This window comes from Zeugodacus cucurbitae, chromosome 4, assembly GCF_028554725.1.
Source record: "Zeugodacus cucurbitae isolate PBARC_wt_2022May chromosome 4, idZeuCucr1.2, whole genome shotgun sequence".
Taxonomy (NCBI): domain Eukaryota; kingdom Metazoa; phylum Arthropoda; class Insecta; order Diptera; family Tephritidae; genus Zeugodacus; species Zeugodacus cucurbitae.
The window spans coordinates 29187936-29199517 of NC_071669.1; the positions used below are offsets into that span (position 1 = coordinate 29187936).

Consider the following 11582-nt stretch of genomic DNA (forward strand, 5'->3'; position numbering starts at 1 on the left):
AACTTCAATTCTGTTTAATAGTTTAAAAAATATTTTGAAATTTGTTAATTTTTTGTTTTTTATATCGTAAACATTAATAATAACAAACCTGCATACTCAGAAATATTTTGCAATTTTGTAATCTTTAATTTTTTTTGCAAAAAGTTCATGCACATGTAATTATTTGACTGAGTTATATTCGCCCCTATTTCCGTTGTCGTTATCGTTTTAAAACGACTTAAGAACGCCTATTTGGCATTCCTGTTGGCGTTAACGACATTTACCGAAAATAAATTGAGATTCCCCAATTTGAAACGACTATAGAAACAACATAGAAACATTCGTTTTTTGTCGTTGCTATAATTGTGAGCGACATAGAAACGACGCGGTTGTTTGAAGGAATATTTGAAGTGAAGATGAAAATTCCAAATCGGAAACAGTTTGAAATTTTAATTTCTGAAATGGAAAAATATCCAGCATATGCCAAGGACTTTAGAAAAGGGATAAATCCTTTAAATTTCGATTTCTTGGGTGGGAAATTTTTTTTCTAAAAAAAAAAAACAAAAAACTAAATCCATTCCACCGCTTTCTCTCGTCGGAAATTGTTGGCATTAATAAAATTGCATTTTTATATCTAAGAGTATATTTAAGATATGAAAGGTCTAAAAATTCAAAACGAAGAAAAAAATAGTACTCCAACAAGACGAGGAGTTAATAAACACATACCCATGTCCCTTTGGCTGGACCACTAGGTAGAGTAGTCGGATTAGCCAGAAGCAAGGAGCATGAGACGCTGGAAGTATAACATATTTTAGAAGAAAGTTAGGAGGACGCAGATGTCACCACTACTTCTTTTAAAAAATCAAATAAAGATGAAGACTAACATTGTTGTACGTAAGTACAACACTTACAGTGATAACGTTGTTTAGAGTAAATAGAGAATAGCATAAAATCCATTAAGGACTGCTTTAAAAATTTGTCTCGTTACATAAGAAAGAAATTTTTATATGGGAAAAGAGCGCCTTAAAGTATACTATATAAAATATGTAGACAAATTTCGATAACTTATCTTAGGCGTTACGATATACTTCAAGAATACCAATTTAGGAACGAAACGACGATAAGAACGACGACGACTTATGTGCTGAACACATAGAAGACGACAAGCGACGAGCGACATCTGTCAAATATTAAAATACACGCGTTCTTATGGGCACAGATTTTTTGACAACAGCACGACTTCACGACAAAAGGGTTGAAGTCTTCGCTGTCGCCAAATTAGAAATGTTTCTAATTTTGCCGACGACAATGGCCGCTGTAGAGCTGCCACTAATATGTGAAATGTAAAATTATTCAAAGTTATAACAAGTATCACGTTATTTTGCCAGCATAAACGTACAATAACTTTGATATATCATTTATAACAACAATCGATTATTTAAAACAAATAAATCGACCATTTTTACATTTTTTTCACAAATAATTTCACTTTAAACTAAATATGTAAATTTTATTGAAATGAAAGGTTTTAGTACGGCAACAATGAAATTGCTGTTTGATATGTCGCTGCCGTCTTCAAAATGTTCAAGACGCTGGCTTCAAAGCGACATTTGTGATCAGCCGTCGCTACGTCGTGTCGTGTCGTCGTCTTTGTGTTCAGTACTTTAGAAACGACTATTAAAACGACAACGACAACGGGAATAGGGCCGATTATAGCAATCGATTATTTAAAACAAATAAATCGACATATTTTTACATTTTTTGCATAAATAATTTTACTTTTAACTAAATATGTAAATTTGATTGTAGTGAAAGATTTTAGTACGGCAACAATGATATTATTGTTTGATATGTCGCTGACGTCTTCAAAATGTTCAAGACGCTGGCAGAGCCGACAATAAATCTGTGTAGCGCATGTGTAGCCGACAAAACCCGACGACACCAATACACTTAAGAATATGATGAGTTTATTGGATCGTCTCCAAGGGCTTTAAGTGGCAATCTCGGTAGTTGGAATAGCACCATTCATTAACACTAATTTTTAAATGTATAAGAGAGAGATGCACGTACTACAATAAAACGTTCAAAAATTTCCGCCATGGCCGCCATTCATCTGAGTATAAATTTTGGAGTGAGTGAACGTAAGTATTATTAATTTGTTACTGATATTATTTTATATTTATAATAAATTTTCTTTTAAAAGGTCGATACTATTATTAGCTGGGTGCTGCAGAGTATTTTAAAGGAATAAAATTTGAGCAAATGGATCTCTTAGAAGGCAAAGCGAGCTGTAACCAAAGATGACATGATACGAAACTCTCTCATTTTTCCTCAAACCGAATTCCCTGATCTCTCATTTTAAGTTGGTAGCAATGCGAGTTGAAGGAATTTTTGACAGAAAAGGCGGGATGCCAGAAGTAATACCGATAAAAGTATATGAAAAAATCAGTGCGAAATATAATTTTAGGGAAATACACTGATAATATTAAACTGTGTGAAACTATTATTTTTGCTATTATTTGTTACAAATGATATCTAATATATCAAATGACATCATTATATTTAATATATTATATATTTTATGTTAATAAATTAATATATTTTGTTGCATGATTATCATGTTTTTATTTTCTTAATTATTTATAATTAGTATATAAATATATTTAAGTTAGTATATATATGATATAGGTCTAATAGGGAACAGAGCATTTAAAAATAATATCTAAAAGTTAAAATACCCAAAAGTTATTTCTAAAATGCCCAATTTATTTTTTTACATAGCGGGATCATTGTCAAATGTTATAAAAAATGTGGATTTTTACAGCGCTCTCTCAGAATAAAGAGTTTCGTATCATGTCATCTTTGCTGTAACGCACATCTGGTGAAAGAAGAGAAGCAGAAAAAGGAGTTGATAATATTAAACCTTCGAAAGAAAAACTTAAGCTTAAGCTGGATGCTACCTTAACAGTACTATGTCACAAACTATAGTAAAACAATAGCGACTCTAGACAGAGGACTCATAGAAACAGATTGAATTCCCAGCAAGTCATTGATACTGAAACTCCAACACATTCAAAAAAATTTCAATAACACCACTGCATACACACATCCGCAACAAAGGGTAAAATTTGAATAAACATTTAACTCAACTCTTTTCTCACACATTTTTATATAAGTAAAACGTAAAATATGAGTTTTTTTAAGCCAAAAGATGGAAAGAGAGTGATACCGTAAAACTTTATCTCACTGTAAAAGCGATGTACGCAATAAAAGCTAAACCAACAATAGTGAATATGTAAATAATTGTTGAATAGAATAATATTATCTTGACTTTAATTACAATTAATTTTCCATACAGAAATTTCAAACCCCATACGGCACGTTAAAGAAACGCAACCTAATTGGTATCACTTATGGTGGCTGCCTAGAACTCTCGAAGGGATCGGAGTATGTGCTGCAAGCAAATCTAGAATTATGGACGCAAACGATGCTACGTCGAATACAAATCATTTACAGATATTAGGTTCAATGTCACATTTTTTATGTGCAATTAAACCATTTGGTCATCTACATATATTTGATTTCCACGAAGCGCGAGTGCAACAAGCACGTGAAGAATTGGAACCGCATGGTTTACGTTATTTTGTAACAGTTTATCATCGCGACGTGTGTCAACTGGGTTTTGGCAGGGAGCTAGAGGGCAAAACAGATGCAGCATTTTTGGACTTACCGGCACCTCAGTTGACCGTACCATTAGCAGCTAAAACATAGAAATCATAAAACCGCCCTCCCAAAAATTGGATGAATCTAGTACTACTGAAATTAATGAATATTAAATCAGATCTTACAAAAACTCCTAAAGAAACCAAAAATGTCCTCACATCAAGTGCGATGCTTACACTTCCAAGCCGCTCGGGGTATTTGACATTTGCCACTCTTCCTCCAGCCTTCGTCCGATAGCAAAAATTATTCAACTGTTCAATACCATATACATATGTAAATAAAGTAGTACGATAATACATGTATAAAGTGATATTTTCAATAAATATGAAATATAATAAACCCTACAAGACGGAGCTAACTCATACACCACTACACATGCAAATTTTTCAGCTTTTACCAATACATACACATTGCTAACAATTTGTAGTTAAGTGGCAATCTCGGTAGTTAGAGTAGCAAAATTCATTAACCCTAATTTTTGTATGTGTAAGAGAGAGATACAATGAACCGTTCAAAAATCGCCGCCATGGCCGCTGTTCATTTGAAAATACAATTTTAAGTGAATGGATGTAAGTGCGTTTTAAATATTTCTTTTATTTTGTTAAGTGTTTTTGGATATTTATCCATCTTATAAATGCATTATTTGTGTTACTTTTGTTATTTGTTTTTATAATTAAAATTTCATTTCATTGTAGTTATACGTGTGTGCACAGCAAAGGAGGAGCAAGGAGGTGACGGTGAAATTGGTGGAGGTATGTTTCATATATTTTTAATACATAATACAAATTAGTAATTTTAAATAATTTCAGGTTTATGGATTTAGAATTGGTGTAATATATAATAACAACAGCAGAAAACAATGGAAAATAACATGGTAAATATAACTGCGTATATGTGCATGTTGAGTTAGTGCGTATTAAGATGTAAATACATATGTACATATGTATGTATGTACAAGAATGCATCTGTTGCATTGTGTCTAAAATATTTATTTAGAATAATTTTTATTTTGATGTTAAAAAGTTGTTTATTTATTGTTTAGTTATTACAAGCATCTACATACGTTTGTTTTTTAGCATTACTTATGTTTTCATTATCCATTTCAGATATTGAAAACACAAATCTTCTTCTGCTTACGCAGTTATAGCCGAGTCCACAACAGCGCGTCACGCATCTCTTCTTTTGGCAGTTTGGCGCCAATTGGTAATACCCAGCGAAGACAGGTCCTTCTCCACCTGGTCCTTCCATCGGAGTGGAGGTCTCCCTCTTCCTCGGCTTCCACCAGCGGGTACTGCATCAAAAACTTTCAGAGCTGGGGCATTTTCGTCCATTCGAACAACATGACCCAGCCAGCGTAGCCGCTGTCTTTTTATTCGCTGGACTATGCCTATGTCGTCGAACAACATATACAGCTCATCATTTCATCTTCTGCGGTATTCGCCGTTGCCAATGTTTAAGGGACCATAAATCTTCCACAAAACCTTTCTCTCGAAAACTCATAGTGCCGTCTCATCGGATGTTGACACCGTCCACGCTTCTGCACCATAAAGAAGGACGGGAATGATGAGGGACTTGTAGAGTTTAGTTTTTGCTCATTGAGAGAGGACTTTACTTTTCAATTGCCTACTCAGATCATAAACACAAATACTTTGCACAAATGGAGGATTACAATAGCTACAACTTTTCTTAGGTTTGTACTATAAATACAAATATATTCATATTTTCTAATCGTTAATAACAATTTCTATTTCTAATATTTTTCAGGCATGATAAACAAGACAACAACAAATCCCAGCGGACATTTAGATTATCAGTTGCACAACCTCTTTCCGACGAGCTGAACCTTTTTATAATGTACATATGGGATAGGATTGTGTGGAATTAACATCAAACAATATTGGTTCATTAGTTTCGTTGGATCCTTACAGCATAATTATAAGGAAATCGTTCGCGTTCAGTATTAATTTATTCATTTGCTTATTCATAATTTAGATGCAAAATATTATTAAATTATAAAAATGAATGTTCGAATACTAATAACATTCGTAATAGTAATGGAATGTTAATTTGAATTGTATAAAAACAACTACAAAAAATAAAAATGTAATAATTAATACTAAATTTATATATGAAATATGTAAAAAGTAAAAATTTAATAATTAATACTAACTTTATTTTTAAAATATGTAAATTTTGTCAATGTATAAATATAAATGTATACAAATTCAATGCAAAAACTTTTGTAAAAAATCAATGTATAAATAGCTGCAAAAACGTTTGTAAAAAGTTCACTTTGTACTGAAATGCTAATATTAAAAAATTAATCTATAATGATTATTAAAAATTTAAAATATTATACAATACTAATTTATAAATGTAAATATATCATACAATTATAATAAATAAATAAAAATAAAACAATTTCAATTTTTCATTTTTAAACGGAAAAGTAGGTGACCTATAGAATGGAGACCAATGGAGACCAATGAACGAAATTTAAGTAACGAAACGGTGACCCAACAAATGACCAATACCTGTGATTAAAGGGTTACCCTGAAAATGATAAATCGAACAGTCTCCACTGATAGATGGCTGATAAAAAAAAAAAATACTACAGGGGGCTCTGCTAACCACAGAGTGACATATGCCTTTCCAAAACAAAGAAAAATTAGAGCAGAAAGACATATGCAGCATTGGCACCAAAATCAATGAGAGAGAGCGAGCAAGATAATCACACCAACATGCCGTAAAAGAGGAGAAATGGTAACTTTTTTCCTGCTGCTAGAACAAAAGAGACCAAAATAATAATACAAGCTTTCTTTACCGGTAACCAATATTCCAAAAGATAAGTAACTCTACTCGTCTTGCAGGGAATGGTTTTGTTATTAAATTCTGATTTGGGATTTTAGTAGATCTAACCGAAAAAAATGGGTATAGTTTTGTACGTCTTTTGTGGGTCGCAGTACTGAAAGTGCACATGGAGTTTTGGTCCGCAGTTTTTGGTCTTTCATCCGTGATTGTACCTAGAAAATTCACCGAATTGTGCAAGAGGTACAAATATATACATTGCTAAATGATGAATGTAATTTGCAAGAAAGGGATGAACGATCACACGCACACAAGAGTTCCAGGCATTTTGTCAATTCGCCCATAACAATCGCATAGAAACTTTCATTGAAACTATTAGTACCGTTCCCTGGCTTTTCACAGAAAAATTCGCCGGAACCTGACTTGCATGGTTAATATTCACCAACATTGCAATATTAATATTAACAACATAATGGTTTCTTATGGTGATAACAATCATCAGAATTTGCAACAACAAAGTGGAGATAAAGTATTACAGTAGCAGTAGCCTTTCAATCGTACAATACAAATTCGAACTCAAATACGCCGTATGATGGAGAAGCACTCGTATTCCTTTGGCCATTGTGTCAGGAAGTAACTAAAATCGTGCACCTAGAAATACAACACAAAATATGCTACAACAACAGGTATTATTGAAATTACGCAAATAAATATTGTAATTTTTTCTAACCAACTACACACATTTCTCAGGCGTTGGATGATGTACAAGAAATAAAATCGAACTTTTGAAGTAACGGTTTCACGACATATTTTCGACGTGCTAAACAAAGTGTCTCCTATGATGCCCTTAGATTTACACAATAGATAGTTATCATGTTAACAGAGCTCAAAAAACAACATTGAGGCGCCGAAGTTGTTCATCTTGCTTTTCTTTCTTCACTTGGAGCACTTTCGTCCATTAGAACAACATGGCCTAGCCAGCGTAGCCGTTGTCTTTATTCGCTGGACTATCTCTATGTCGTCGAATAACACATACAGCTCATCATTCCATCTTGGCCGTTGCCAATGTTTAAGGAACCATAATTCTTCTTCGAGAGAGGATTTTACTTTTCAATTGCATACTCAGTCCATAGTAGCAAGAGTGATTCTGCGTTGGATTTCAAGGCTGACATTATTATCGGTGTTGATACTGGTGCCTAGGTATACGAAATTATCTACAGCTTCAAAGTTAAGACTGTCAACAGTGACGTGGGAGCCAAGACGCGAATGCGCTGACTGTTTGTTTGATGACAGGAGATATTTCGTCTTGTCCTCGTTCACCACCAGACCCCTAAGCTTAGCTTCCTTATCCAGTCTGGAAAAAGCAGAACTAACGGCGCGGAGGTTGTTTCCAATGATATCAATATCATCGGCGTACGCCAGTAGCTGTACACTCTTATAGAAAATTGTACCTTCTCTATTTAGCTCTGCAGCTCTATTATTTTCTCCAGCATCAGGTTAAAGAAATCACACGATAGTGAGTCACCTTGTCTGAAACCTCGTTTGGTATCGAACGGCTCGGTCCTTCCCGATCCTAACGGAGCTTTTGGTGTTGCTCAACGTCAGCTCACACAGCCGTATCAATTTTGCAAAGGATACCAAAATTCAGACATAGCGGCAACTTATTTTCGCGCTGTCGAAAACAGCTTAAAAATCGACAAAGGAGGATTATCCCAAGGTAATTGGCTCAGATTGTGAGGTCTACATTTTTGTGTATTGGGTGTATTGTATACTGAGATTCCAATCGTCGGGCATGCATTTTTCCGACCTTATTCCGCAAAGCTTATGCATGCTCTTTAGTGTGCTGGCGTATCTCTTCTTTTTAGACTTGATTGGTTACAATAATGTACTAAAGCATTAGCCAATGGGTTTGGGTGATCTCGGAGTTTCGATAAATATTTGTTTTTGCTGTTCTCTACTTCTTTCTTTACCATGAGAATACCAAGATATTTATGGATATTTTCATTACGCATGTACCATGGTGAACACGTGATTGTTCTAAGCATTTTTGATTGGAATCTCTGAATTATATCGATATTGGTAGCACAGGTCGGACCCCACAGTTGAATGCCGTACATCCAAATCGAATTTATGACCGCGTTATAAATAGAACATTGTTGTCTAGGCTAAGTTTTGAATTTTTGTTTAGAAGCCAATTTAAGTTCGCAGCTCTTATCTTCTTGCAGGTTATTTTGCTCGATATGTGTTTTCTCCACGTGATCCTTCTATCCAAGTGAGTTCCAAGATATGTTACTTCAGTCGCTTGGTGTACAAAAATATTTTTCATTTTAACTGCCGGGCAGGTTTTTGGTCTTAGGGAAAATGTACCATGCTTGAAATTTTGTCCATTTACATTTATACGCCAGTTGGCTAGCCATTCTTCGACAAAAATCAAATGCTCTTCTAATACTCTTGATGCTATAATTGGGCATTTGTTTCGGCTGTGTCATCCGTAAAAGTTGATGTCAAAACATTAGTAGCTGTTGGAAGGTCTGCTGTATATATTATGTAAAGAGTTGGCCCTAAAACTCTCACCAGCTATTATTGGACGTTCCTCAGATATGAAGTCTCCTACTTTGATAGTAAATCTTCTATTTTTTAAATAAGTCTCCAAGGTTTTATGCAATTTGAGTGGTAAGCGTTTTATTTGTAATATAGCAGAACCGTACTCTCTATACTCGAACGCCCTTCTGATTTGATTAGTAATTCTATTTACTTGTTCTACAGTGCCATGTTTTGCACGAAAACCGAATTGGTGCGTTGGTATTACATTATTTTCATGGAGGAAAGGAGACATTTTTGATAGTAACACCTTTTCGAATATTTTGGAAAGACAGGGTAGAAGACTGATTGGTCTGTATGAAGACGGCTGTGTCAAGTCTTTCCCTGGTTTGTCTATCATGATGATCTGCTACTTTTTCCACGAAATTGGTTAGTATCCGAAACTGAAAATAGCGTTAAAGAGCAAGGAGAGCACTGTTAAAGCTATATTTGGTAACTCAATTTTTGGAGTAATTTTATCATGTCCTGCAGACTTTTTTGGAATCAGTTCTTTTATGATTTTAATAATTTCAGAAGATGACGTTTGAATCGACACAACCTTAAAAGACGGAGCTAACTCATACATTACTACACATGCAAAGTTTTTCAGCTTTTACCAACACATACGCAAAAGTAACTTTTTGTAGTTAAATGGCAATCTCATTAACCCAAATTTTTTATGTATAAGAGAGAGATGCACGTACTACAATGAACCGATCAAAATCTCCGCCATTCATATGAAAACAAAATTTGAAGTGAGTTGATGTAAGTGCGTATAAATAATTTGTTACTGATATTATTTTATATTTGTAGTAAATTTTCTAATTACAGAGCGGTACTGTGGTTGACTGTATGCTGGAGCTTATTTTAAAGGAATATAACTGCAGAAAATGGTCTCGGAAGGCAAAGCGAGGTACAACGCACATCTGGTGCGTACATGCAAAACTAAAAAGAGAAGCAGAACAAGGATTATGCCATTTTAAGCAGATGGGTGAGTTGATAATATCAAACCTTATATATGTATATACTAAACATAAAATCTTTTGTTAGAATATACTTTTATGTTTTTATTATCCTTTTCATATATTTGATTCGGAGGAAAAATTAAAGTTTAAGCTGAAAAGTGCGGGGAATCCTACCAGCAGTTCTTCAAGGCATATAATCGCTCATCAATCGTACATTACAAATTCGACGTATAATGGAAGAAGCACTCGTAGTCCTTGTGTCAGGAAGTAACAAGCTCTTTCTTCGCTCAATAAACTTTCATTGTGCCCGCCTCTACTCTATGTGTGTTACCAAGAACATTCCCCGAATACACATATACATTGCTAAATGATAAATGTAATGTGCAAGAAACGGATGAACGATCAAACGTTCACAAGAATAGAAACTGCTAGTACCGCTCCCTGGCTTTTCACCGAAGAATTTGCCGGTACTTGAATTGCAAGGGTGTGTCTTAAACTTAAACGCACACACATGAGAATGTGTTTTAAAAAATGTTAAACACCACATACGTTTGTATAAGTGAAATGTGTTTAAATGTGCTGCTCATGAGTGTGTAAATACCCTGCATTAATGTAGTTCTGTGGTGTATGTGATGAAAAGTGGTTCAGTAACGGAAACGGTCAGTAGAATCGCGGGGAAATGGTGCAAACGATGACCAAACAAGGATTGACGATCAGGAAGGTTTTGTTATGTGTTTGGTGGATTTGGGAGAGAATAATTTATTTTGAGCTACCCCCTACCGTCAAACTTAATTCAACCTGTACTGTGAAGAATGTGACCGTCTGAATGGGAAGTAATTGGCTAATAGGAGAAGAATTATTCCACGAGGACAACGCCAGGCCACGCATATTGATAGTGTAAGGTTCTTTTGCAATCACGCGAAGAGTAACATGAAATTATCTTCAAAATCCCAAAAAGTAGTTGAAGTGTGCATGGTTGACATAAATCGGATCATTTTAACTATGCTAAATAAAACCTTCAATTTAATGCAAAAATAATAGGGGTATTCAGACCGATCCTGTTAATCTGGTAATTCGTTAAATCTGGTAATTAAGAAAAAAGATTGATGAAGATGATTTAAGTGATATTCGAAAGAAGTACAAAGAATTGGTTAAGAATCAGTCAAATATGACCGATCTCGATGCCAAGGCCGATTAATCGGTCGGACTCTTCTTGAAAGTAATTTCTTGATCGTGTAACGGCCGGGTTACTACCTGCAGGATCTGGAAGAGTTTCAACCCGACTAGGTTATTTCAACGAAACAGGACTAATTCAACTTGAGAATTAGGCTATGTAATTTCATTGAGAAAGAATGAACTTGTCGCATTGGTGGTCAACAACAGATATTTAGGTACAATGATTGAACTACGATGAATATCCATAGGAAATCGCATCCGATAATTGCGATTATTTTCCTATATAAACATGTCACCGTAAACCTTGTTGTTGTTTTATGTATGCTTCTACGTTGGGTGCACCCAATAAGT

General features: G+C 34.5%; 2 long non-coding RNA genes across 4 annotated transcripts; both read left to right on the forward strand.

Moving 5' to 3' along the window:
* The first annotated feature begins 3751 nt into the window (after positions 1-3751).
* On the forward strand, positions 3752-5879 carry LOC128921809 (uncharacterized). Of its 2 annotated transcripts, XR_008471116.1 has the most exons (5): positions 3752-4271; positions 4398-4454; positions 4512-4576; positions 4809-5392; positions 5467-5879. It is a non-coding gene; the product is annotated as an uncharacterized LOC128921809 (long non-coding RNA). The 2 variants fall into 2 exon arrangements; XR_008471115.1 differs by having other exon boundaries at positions 3752-4454; positions 5467-5878.
* Positions 5880-9693: 3814 nt separating this feature from the next.
* Positions 9694-11137, forward strand: LOC128921810 (uncharacterized). 2 transcript variants are annotated; one of them, XR_008471117.1, is made up of 3 exons: positions 9694-9855; positions 9922-10081; positions 10189-11137. It is a non-coding gene; the product is annotated as an uncharacterized LOC128921810 (long non-coding RNA). The 2 variants fall into 2 exon arrangements; XR_008471118.1 differs by having other exon boundaries at positions 10201-11137.
* Positions 11138-11582: the final 445 nt, after the last annotated feature.